At 33.8% G+C, this 12,104-nt stretch overlaps 2 protein-coding genes across 5 annotated transcripts in view; one reads left to right on the top strand and one right to left on the bottom strand.

The window, feature by feature from the left end:
- Positions 1 to 12,104, top strand: part of IMMP2L (inner mitochondrial membrane peptidase subunit 2) — a 483,378-nt gene that overhangs the window by 213,113 nt on the left and 258,161 nt on the right. The gene's annotated exons all lie outside the window — the stretch shown is intronic.
- LRRN3 (leucine rich repeat neuronal 3) overlaps positions 1 to 12,104 on the bottom strand; it is a 41,690-nt gene that overhangs the window by 6,113 nt on the left and 23,473 nt on the right. The gene's annotated exons all lie outside the window — the stretch shown is intronic.

Genomic DNA, 12,104 nt, shown 5'->3' with positions numbered 1-12,104 from the left:
GAGGGCTGAGAATATTGACCAAGTAGGTATTCCATATCAGCTCAGAGGAAAGGTGTTGGACCATATTGAGTGACATGGGCACTGGGCCAATTTGGCAAGTCTCTGAGGCTGCTGTTCGTGTTATGTACATTTAAGGACATCTAATATTTTATTTTAACATGTAAGTGTATTAATAAAGTGAACAGACAATGTGTGAGATAAACATACAGAAAACATTCTGCTGTTTTGAAGATTAATAATATGTTTTTATGCAAATGGACCAGTTTATACTGAAATGGAAAGACAGGCTGACTGAAATAGTAAAAATGTAATCTGCTCCTTTGTTCTAGGAAATGAACTTGAGGCTTGCAGAAAAATAAAGATTTGCATTGGACAGTTAATGCCTATAACTTGCTCTTGATTTTGCTACCAGGAGGCAAGGTGATATACCTATATTGAGTGCTGCCCCATTTCCTAAAGATCTTGGTAGAAATTATTCTATGGCAAATGCACAGATCTAATTTACTATGTAGGGTGAAAAGAGGATGTCCATGGAGGGAATTTACTGGGTCGTGTTCTTGATGCACTTTCTGAAGCACATGTCCCATTGACTTCTGGAATTTTATTTGGGTTGTATATTAAAAATGTATCTGTAAGCATGGCAAATACAAAATGTAAGCTTCTAATAATTGAAAGGTCATTGGAAATCTTACCTGAATGGTAAATTAATTGAGATTCAACAGACTGCTACTGCAGCTATCAAATCTCAGCATTTTGATCCCACTATGGTGCTCAGGGACTTCTGCTCAGTAGAGATACTGGGAAAGTATTCTGGGGAAGTATAACTATATAGCTGACCTGGTTTTCTTCTCCTCCCTGGACATCTGCTATTGGCCACTGTGAAAAGTAGGACATGGAACAAGATGGACTTTGCATGTGTGTCCCAGGTACCTGAGAGGCTGTACCAGTTAAAGCATTTAAACTACTACATTTTCATGTACATAGAGAAAACATCCTCCTGGATTTGAGTTTATACTCCTCTTGAGTTTATACTTCGGCTTCTATGGGATTCTCAAGACAAAAAAAAGGCACCAGTGGACATTTCCTTGTCATATATATTATAGTGGGCTTTCTGCAAAAGGCAGCAAAAAAGAAGAGGTTGGAGATTCAGGTTGAAATTCTTCTTCTTTATGATTTACTTTTTTCTCTTTCTGGTGAACTCTCCAGCTAATAAGCCACCAGCTCAAGCTCATATGGTGTTCTAGCATAAATCTTTCTTATTTCTCCAGCTAAAGTGCTTCTGCCTTGTATAAAATATTCACTGGGGTTGAGTGCCTTGAATAACAGATTGTAGAATAATTTTCACAATCTCTTCCAGCCTGCACAGTCATCATTGCAAAATACATTGTTTCACTTCAGAAAGATTTTCCGTTTATATAGTGTCATATCTATGTATTATTTTACATGAAAATGTTTTGGTATTAACCACCATTCAAGGTGCGAAATAAAAGAATGTTTCTGTACATCCATGGTGGCTTATGAGATCATAGAATCATAGAAGAGAATATCTCAAGTTGAAAGGGAGCCATAAGGATCGTTGAGTCCAACTCCCTGCTCCTTACAGGACAACCTACAACTACATGATATGGCTCTAGTACACATGTGACATAATACACAAAAAAGTAAAGTTGTGAAATGCACAGCAAAAATTGCATAGAATCGTTTGAGTGGCAAAACTTTTTTGTTGGTCTTTTCGTTTAAAATAGTATTATTGTGTGACTCTGCTACACGATGTTGGCAGAGAAGGTAAGAAAACATGGATTACTGATGTTCAGTCTTCTGGTCACACTTGAAGAGATGAAAACCCAGAATCAAGTTATGCAGTATGACTTTGCTTACGCCAGCTGGTTGTATTGATTGTGTGTGTGTCTGTGTCTGTGTATATGTAATTAATTTCTAACCTTGAGATGTGTACAAACCATTTTGAACCAAAGAATGAGCTGCAGATTACTGTAATAAAATAAACTTAATGTAAATTGGTGTCTTGCACTCAACACTATAAACTTGAATTGAAGTTCAATTTCCTTGAAAAATGTGGTATCACAGAGATAAATATTTGTGTTGGAAAATAAGCATTTAACTTTGTAATACTTTGAACTTTGGGAATGCATTGATTCCCTCTCTTCCTTAATGTACTGGTAATAGTAAATATGTACCGATAATGCTAAATAAAGATTAAATTGAAATAGTCTTACTAACAGTGATTTTCAGAATTTTAGTTAGTGGGTTCCAGTGCTTTAAAGCTAAGAGCTTTGTACCATCTTGAGTTTTATGTGAAAGTTTTGCATTTCAAATGTCCAGTTTAAAAGGTACTAATAAGAAGGACAAAGAGAACCTGAAGGTTATTTGCCTTGTTCCTTTGAGTAGTATTTATAATATCTGAGATTTACGTATGCAGAGCTTTCTGTGAAAAAGTAGACATTTTCTTTTAAAAAGTTAATTCAAATAATGCGATTATGTCAGCATTATCTGTTAAGCAAAACCACTATTTTTATTATAGCTCTTTTGTTCTCTCAAGATTTTTTATGTGATGCAAGTGATTCTTAAAACTTGTACCTACTCTGGTGTACAATAGAAAAGCTTGTAGCGATGAGGTTTAGCAGCACATTATCACCAGTAAGCAGAGCTGTGGGATAAGTCTTGTCACACAAGCAGCAGCAGGAGCTATGCATCGTCATTTTGGAGACTTTGATGTAATTCTTTACCCAGCTGCATTTATAAATTTTACGTGTACTCTGTTTGTACATATATTTCCTCATCCAGATAAAAAGGTATGGTTTGCTTCCTAATGTCTGCAATTAAAAAGTCTAAATAGAATCTACATCTAAAAAGTTAGTATTGCTTGTTATTAATGATATTCAGTATTTTTATTATTGTTTTCCTGTACTAGACCTGCTGTCCAGAACTGTTTAAGTCTTTGTGGACAACTTATTTAATTTCTTCTGGAAGTCCATCCATCCTGCAATCCATACTTTCTGTCTTACTAAATATGGTGTGCCTCTTGCTTTTAAGGTATTATCTCTTGCTTTTAGAAAAATGCACCCTGATGTGTGTGACTTTTTGCAGCCTAATTATCTTTTGTGTAGATAATGATTGGTATGTCTTAATTAGGTTTGTTTCATTTACTGCTATTGACAGCTGGAGCCTTGGTTTACAAGAGGGTATCACCATTATTTGAGCTGCAAAAGGCATTCAGTGAATGAATAAACTGAGCAACGTTTCTCATCACTGGAGCAACAGACAGCTAAGAACCAAGTCAGAGTGGGCAGAAAGGAAAAGAAACACGTCAGGTTTTGGCAATCTTTCTTTTCCACTTCAGCAGTTAGAGAGACAGTGATAAAAATTAAAAATGCAGCAGCTACACTGCAATGTGCCCTGCTGGCAATAAGGCAAACAGTTCACTTCACAAGGACCAATTTAGAGGTGGCAAGCATTTTGAAAACACAGCTGTTCATACAAAGCTACCTTTCAAACACATCAACTGAAAGAGCCACTTCTCAATTCTTGTCATTATAACCATTTTGAGCAGTTCTAGGGACAGAAATCTGGAAATGGCACTAACCAAAAATCAGGCATGGGGCATTTCATTCCTCACCTGATTGTAGTTTGGTTAGGGGTTTTATTTTTAAGTGTTATGGAAATATACAAACTTAAGTTTGAACATTTAGTATCTTCCTGATAATTTTATATGGCAATTCTTCCTTGCTTGTTGTATCATTAAAAAAAAAAGTTCCTTGGGAAATTTTTTATTACAGCACAATTGATAAAAAGATACAACTTATTTAACATATTTCAAGAATTGGCACAAAAAACTGTTTTGTTTTTTTTTTTTTCTCTACAGAAATGTAACTAGGATGTTTTTGTTGAAATATGTATAGGAAGTTTGTGACTGAGGTAGAAGTACAAGTTTAGGTTAAAGCACAAAAAGATAATATACTAGATTTTCATAAAAGAACCAGTCTTGAAATAAAACATTTCTAGAAGTAAGCTTTACTAGCTGGTCCGATACAGTTGCTGGAAATTATATAGGCTTTGTAAAATTGTAAAGAATTTCTGCTGGCATATGTAGTCTTGCTTTCATTCCACTCTCTGGAGCAAAGAGTTTAATACAGAATCCCGTTTCTCTTTACAAATACAAATTAACATTTCACTGTAATATGCTCTTCCTGTTTTATATTCTCACATATGGCTAACATATAGTCTTACATTAAAACATGATTGAGGATTTTTGGAAATTAATATGTTTCTGACGATCTCAATTCTGAGGTGTTCAACTTGGGCAGCTGACAGTATCAGATGACAGTTAGATTTTAAGAGTTTTAGGTTGAAAATCTCAAAAATGAGTTTCTTAAATATCTGGACATGTTTGAAAAATTTAACTAGGGCTTCCTGTTGGGATGTTGACTAATTTTGGAAATCTACTTTACTTTTTTTCTAATGATTGATTTTTAGAACTTCAGCCTGGCCCTGAAGAGCAGTAAGTGCAGGATATAAAGGAAATGGCAAAGCTACTTGTGTTTAACCCTAGACGCAATTTGCAGTGTCTGAATAATTATTTCAGCATATGTGTTTCCATTTATTTTGTGAACTTGTTACACCTCCTTTTCATTTTTTTCCTTAGTTGGAATAAATTTGCCAGAGGGAAAGCCACAAGCTTAAAAAGTTTAATATGACTATAAACCAGGACAAATTCTCACACCTTAGACAATTACAAGATAAGAATTACAAGATTTTATTGAGATTACTTTAATTTAAAAATAAAGATAGATTCAGAAATCAAATTATAATCAGCTAGACTTACATGAGATTTACCCTTTCGCTTTCACTAATCGAGTCTGGTCTACTATCCTTGTGCTCTTGTTTACTGTATCTTCATGCAATTTAGCAGATATCAGAGGTATTATCACCATGTAAATTAATTAAGAATTTACAGTAGTACTATTTCATGTATCAATCAAAAATTATATTACAGTATTTTGGAAAACTTTGCAATATAATAAATCGTAAAGCTTTGAAAATACAGTATTTAAAATAGATGTGATGAAAACAAAAAAGTAAAATGGAAGTCAAAGGAACATTTACATATGGTATCTGATAATTTATTACATATGCTATTTTAGAATAACTTTTCAATGGACTTCAATGAAAATTTGGTAAAACCTTCTTTTGAAAATGGGAGGATGGAATAGATATAGCACTTATTTTCTAACCTATTTTATCAGGATTACTGTGACTGATCATGGAATGGCAGATAATTATGGGACCACCTGCATGTGAAGTAAGGTGTTTGCCAAACATAATCACAGCACTTAATAGTAGTATAAAATTTTGTTACTATTATGAATTTGGTGGCAGCAGCAGCATTGTGCATTGGAGCCATAGTAGTGGATAAGGACCATGACATCTTGTGTACTAACCTGTAAAACAAAACTGTAAGCTTTACTCCATGGAGCTTAAAATTTAAATACAAGAAGAGGGACAACTGGTGGTTCAGACAGGCAAGAAAAAAGAGAGAAGTCACTATGACAATCTTCGAATATCCTTGGATTTATTCTTTTCCTCTAACCGTAGTCTAGTAGATTACTATCATGGTCCTGGATTACTTTTCCAGGCTTTGATTTAAGATTTTCTCTCCATAGATCTCCCTCTCATGTGCTGTTAACTTTTAATCACGCACTCCCTAGCTATTGAATACATCTGACCTTTTCACAAATGTCATAAGAAAAGAAGAAAAAAAGTTTGTTTGATGATACCTGATAAAGGAATTAATCATTTCAGTAATTACAGTTTCCTCATTTTTTTTTTTACTTCTTCTAATATGAAGTGCACAAAATAATTTTTAGGTATTCTTTTTGAGTGAGCAGAGATGTTAGAAAATTACATTTACATGGCAAGAGGATGAATTTCAGTGGAAGTTGCACATTTCATTACCATTTGTGTTCTAAACTGTCATTTGTGTTCTAAATTCTAATATGGCATTCCAGATCCCCTTGCAATATTTTTTCATGTGTGGTGTTTTTAATGTTAGACTACTTCTAATAATCTTATTTACTTGGATTTTTTTGTAAAAAGAAACTTTGAAAAGGATCTGAACTGATTTCTTATTTTATTTCTTTTTCCTAAATCAAATATTGAATGTATAATTCTGATGTTTTTATCTAAAACTTTAACTCATTGCTAGTATTACTTGTTTTGATTTTCTTTAATAAGTGCACGTATATATTTTTTAGTTGTCAGAGAAAATAGCAAGGATTAAATGTTAAAAATAACTTTTCAAAAGTACTCAAGATATTTGGTACCCTTTTTATAGTTCTTACCCTTAGAAAGGTTTCACTGTGTAAGTGACTTATGTGTTGTTGCCATTATCAAGCAATTATGTCAAAAAAATTATTGCTGTAACTTGGGAAAGTAATGTGTTGGTTTAATTTACATTGATTCGTACATGTTCAACTTCTTTTTGACAGTTGTCACATTAGTAGTGGAGAAGCACATATCGACAGTTACCTAGGCACATAGTTGGCAAGAGAGCAGTCACGTTCTGGATGTGGGTGAATGTACCCAGTTACCAGATGCTTCAAGCAGATGGCCAGAGCTAAAGATGAGTGAGACCAGTTTTGGCTTGATTTTCTAGAAAGCGAGCATACTGATTCTGGGGGGCTATAGTACATTTGACTAGTGAAGAAGCCTAGCCAAAATCCAGCAGAGCTATTGGCAAAATCTGCATTTTGTGATTTTTTTTCTTTGTGGCTCTTGAAATCTAAATATTAAACATGCCTAAAACATAGAAATAGGTGTGTTCAGGTAGTTGTAATGAAGACAGAGAAATATAGTGGCTGTACTTAGCAAATAATATTTTCCTTGAGAATGTAATAATTTATCTTTTTTTAATTTATCATGGGGAAAAGATCACTTTAATAAAATTAGCATAACAATAAATAAGATTATTTTAGGACTTACAATTTCTATTCTATAATGTTTCAGTAGCAAAGATTTAGGCTTGAAAGACCTAAATGTATTTAAATTTTTGGTCTTTAATGGCAGACTCCTGATATTTAGTGAATTTACTTTCTAGTTTTTGATATGTTTATAATTTGTTTTGGGAAATTGTCATACCAAGGTAAATGCCCTTATAATAATTAAAAAATTATCATTTCCAGTGTGCAATGTATTGATTACCAAGTATAATAATCTAAAGATATGAAAGGGCTTAATGAATGCAGGTATCTCAGGAACATCCTGCTACAGTCCTAGACAGTACTTGGTGTGTGCTTATAGCACACTACATGGAATGTCCTCTGAGATCCATGAAGGGAAAAATTTATTGCTTGTCATTATAGTAAGCAGAAATTCATTGCTAAAAACCAGAAATTATTTATTTTTGAGGTGCCAGTAGTGGATGAGATCATATTTTCTATGTCATGATTTTTCCTAACAAATTAGGGTGAATTACTTTAACTTTATAATTGTGAATATGCTGGGTGATTACTTTCAATCTGAGCCACTGGGGAATCAGGTTCACAATGTATTGTTCAACAGAAATAGATATATTTTTTTAAAATCTTTCTTGAGGCAGTGTAGAGAAATGGATTGATGAAAAAACAACTTCAGGATGCAAAAACTGACAATGCGTAAACCAGAATATTATTGTCAAGATTAGGAGATAAAAGTTCTGTATTCTGCTGTGTTTTATATCAGGTGGAGTGATTTATGCATACTCATAAATTACCAGCTCATAGATATACTGTCATTTCTGATTGCAGAAACTATTTTGATTTGTATTTTGTTTTAATTGCAGTTTTTGCACAGCTAAGGATCTCATTAACAGCAAGTTAAGTTTTTTTAATATGATTTGCAAAACTAGCATTATTTACAGACCCAAAATTATTGCTTTTTGTGCATTTTTGACCCATTCGTCAGCTCTAATCCACTCTATAGGATTATCATGGTTCATTTCTTATTTCCCCAGAAGTGAATACATTAAAATGCTGATCTTATTTTCTCTTTATGATTTGCTTTTTAAAATAAGACCAGAAGGAAGAGAATAAATAAAAGATAAATAAATAGCAACACTTATAGTTAAGTACAGTATCCCTTCTACAGTGTGTAGCACTACAGCTAATTAATCATATAGTTCCTGGCACAGTAACTGAATTATCTTTCAAGTGTTTTCCTTTTCCTTTCAAAATTACAAATTTATTTAAACCATTGTACCTATCCAGCATGTATAGATTCATAGCCACCTTCCCCACTCAATTTTTTCCCAATGTACAAACCTTCTAGTGTTTTCTATTCTTTTAAAAGATTTTTTTTGTATTTTGTCTAAAGTGAAAAATTCACTCAATCCTTTAATGTTAGATGATTTGGCTCATTAACATGTCACTGAACAGGATTATTTTGATTATCCACTTCACATGTTATAGCTACATCTTGATTTTGTATTTCTTTCTTAGCTCTCCAGCACCTATCATCCTTTTACATGACCTTTCTGCATTTTGCATGCCAAATCCAACAGCAGTGTTAAAATTAATGTTCTGATCTCCCAGAGAATTTTGACCATATTTACTGTTCAAGTATTCAAGTCAATAAACCAGATTGTGATCACTGTACTTAAATCTTGCACTAGATTTTACTTTAAAAGCATAATTTCTCTTGCACTTTGCTGTGATTTCTACTTACGATCCAAAGACTAGGCATAGACATATTTGCTATAGGTGCATATGTAAAGACACGTAGGAACACTACCTCACATATTATGATAAGAACATTAGAGACACACAGATGTATTTGTGCAATGAAATGCATCTTGCTATGGGAAGATGGCTCTTCAAACTGAACGAAAGGTAAGTTTGAATTAAGATACTGAAAAAATCTTATTAGTAGTGATTATGGAATGATAGAATGAACAGTTTTCTTCATCACTGGTGTTGAAGTGGGATAGATGAACCATTTCATATTGTCCTTTTAGTTTGTCCTTCCAAAGATGGGTTTGGCATAATGTTGTAATAATGATAAGTTGAAGCAACCGGCATTTTTATTGTAAGACATTTATTTTTAAGTCTGACTTCAGCCTTTCTGCTTTCAGACAATGGCATGGTTCTCTTTTCCAGCAGTAAAACAACTTGAATAAGTAGAGAAAGATAGATATTTCAATAGTGTGACATTTCAATAGTATGAAGTGACAAATTATGCTTTCAGGGTCTTAGTAGTAATTTCTGCTTCAGAGTTGGAAGACATCAGAGGGAATATCAGAAGTAAGGAGAAAGACGTGGTATGCTTGCTTACTCATAGGAGGACCACTGGCACTAGAATGCCAAAAAACATTAGTTCCATTTATCAGCTACAGGCAAGAACTCTCATGAAACGCTGTATATGGTTCTGGTCACTCAGGTTCAGTAAAATAAATTGGAATTAGGGTGGAATCAGTTAGTATGAGGAAAATGATAATAAATCTTTGTGAAAGGAAACCAGGAAAAAGAATGCTGCTTCCTCTGTAAAACAATTTTAGATTTGTTTACAACAGATGAGAAACAGCTTGGTTGTTTGTACAAATATTAAGTACAGTGATACATCATCTACAGGTAGATGAGGAGTAGTTATATATATTGAAAAACCAGGAGTTGTTTCTTTACATGTACGTACATGATAATTCTAAGAAAGAATGACAACTAAGAATGGCCATATTAAGATTTAATAGCAAAAATGTTATTCTAGTTCGTAAAAATATTCTCAGAAATTGTCTATTGTATTGCTGCTGGTCTTTGTTGAATTACTGAACTGTTCTCCCCAGTTAACTAGGAATATGTATGGAAACTAACTAGAAGTAATGGAAAATATATACTAGCATGTGTGGAAAATAACTAGGAGTATGCATGGAAAAAAACACAGCAGGCAAAGATAATGGAAGAACACTTTGTGTCCTATGTAAATGCTCATGAAGCATTTGAAGAAAATGAGATTTCTGGATACATACCATAAGTTCTAGAGTACATCCCATAAAGTAATAAAGTACAAACAGAAGGGTAGAATGATGTCTTCTCTTTTTTTTTTTTTTAATTTTATTTTGAAGGCTATGGATATTTCAATATCCTCAGAAATTGCCTGTGGGGTTTTAGAACTTTCCACTGTTCTCCACAAGAAACAAAAAGCAATTCGGCTACCAAAGTTGCCTGAGTTTCTTTGAAGTCATCCATGTAATTTGCAATATTTAAAGCTGTGCATGTTGCTGTAGTTCAGAGAATAAATGTACACATATGCCATGGAAGAGTTTAAAACAGAGGACACGTATCAATTCTTTGACATTCGGAAGGGTTGATTTACCTCTTAACTGGTCCATCCTCAACTAGTATGTTAAAACCAGGCAGACAGTGTCTCAAAAGCATTTGATCCACCATCTCAAAGAAGAGATTCAGGTGTCAAGGTGATTCTTTTAAAGTGTAAGTAGGTCTACTTTCTTGCAGTAGTATAATAGGTACTGCAGATACCTTTGAAGACCAATAGCCAATAGCCAATCCACTTGATAGAGGTAGCTGATGCAGTGCACAAACCAATACCAATAAATGTGCTTTGGGGATTAATTTGGTTAACCACAATTTGAACAGGTAAACGAAGATAATTTAGATTTGATGTGTGGCTTTTTTCGCCAGTTCTTATAAATGTGAACTGAATACGTAGTGTAAGTTCTCTTGTAGTATAATTATCCTTCATTCAGGCAATAGTTGTCACCTTGTTCAATATTATAATGATGGAAGTTATAAACCACCTGTCTGTCTCCTTGCAAATGACTCTGTGTCCTCTGCTAATGAGCATGGAAATGTCACCTTAAATTGCTTTAACATTCTTAATACAAAGAAAACAAAGCATGGAAAGCATTTCATTTCATTTCCAAGTTCAAAATCTGTACCAGCTGTTAAGCTTGTGTTAGGATGCTTTAAACTGTCCTTATCATGGTATCCTATAGTATGTGGGAAATGCAAATTTTGAAAGTAAATCCAGATTTAATATTTATCATTTGGAGCAGGGAATGCAGAATATTGTGAGCATTCTAAGTCGTATATTTTCAAACTCTGACTGATCAGGTCCAGTTTCCACTTCTAGTTGTGGAGAACAATCATGATGTGTTCCTGAAATGCCAATTCTGAATCCCCAGTGCCATCCACTAACTTTCAATTGGTTTATTCTGGACTTAAATGAATAGGCAAAGCAATACGTCTGAATGGTTGAGAAGCTGAAAAGTCCTGAAAATGTTTCCCTGAAGGTGAAGGAATGCTCTTTTCTGTCTCCTGTAATTCACGAGAGATAATGTCAGCCATATCCAGGGAAGATGAAGTAGCATTTGTAAGTTATAGAAGTGATGAGTAGAAACTTATAGCAGTTATGAGGTGAAATAGCTTTGTTTGGCAGTCCTTCAGGAGCAGGCTTTTAGGATAGTTCAAGACTTGCATTACAAGCAGTAAGGAAAATACCCTAAAGGCCATAAAACTGTTTGGCTTGAAAGTTGGGTTTTAGTTTCATAATATTTCCCATGTTGCTGCTAAACATTAGAATGAAATGACAATTGATAAGTTACAAATAAACTTGCTGTTTAGTTGCTCTTTTTCTACAAATAATTATTATTCAAGGGTCAACTTTTAAAACTTCTAAAATATTTTTAGTTAATGAAAGCCTATCTTGGAACAAAATGCTGAAGAATTATTGAGATGAGTTCTCTTTACAGTCAGGATGTGTAAGTCCCTTTTAATGTCCTTGTGGTTTATGGAGTCATATGGACACAGAAAACCGATGTTCACTAGGCTAACATTTTAATGAAAGATGCAGAATCTACTGGAGGTGGAGACATAGATATTTAGTTACAGAAACTTAGCACTACCATGACAGAAATAAAAATGGAAGACTGCAGTTACATATTGATGAAGAGAAAGCAAATCTTGGTATTCCTTTGAAAGTTGTCATGTAGTGATCTGCACCAGTCCAAAAAGGTTTCATGACAGGTGGAGCACGTTGTGTTATTAGTAGCTTGGTGTATTACCAAACCCTTTTTTCTCAAGGAAATTCCTGCTTTGAAGTGG

Source organism: Phalacrocorax aristotelis, chromosome 1 (genome assembly GCF_949628215.1).
Source record: "Phalacrocorax aristotelis chromosome 1, bGulAri2.1, whole genome shotgun sequence".
In the NCBI taxonomy this organism is placed as follows: domain Eukaryota; kingdom Metazoa; phylum Chordata; class Aves; order Suliformes; family Phalacrocoracidae; genus Phalacrocorax; species Phalacrocorax aristotelis.
The sequence above is the reverse complement of the archived record's forward strand: the minus strand, read 5'-3'. Positions and strand labels throughout refer to the sequence as shown.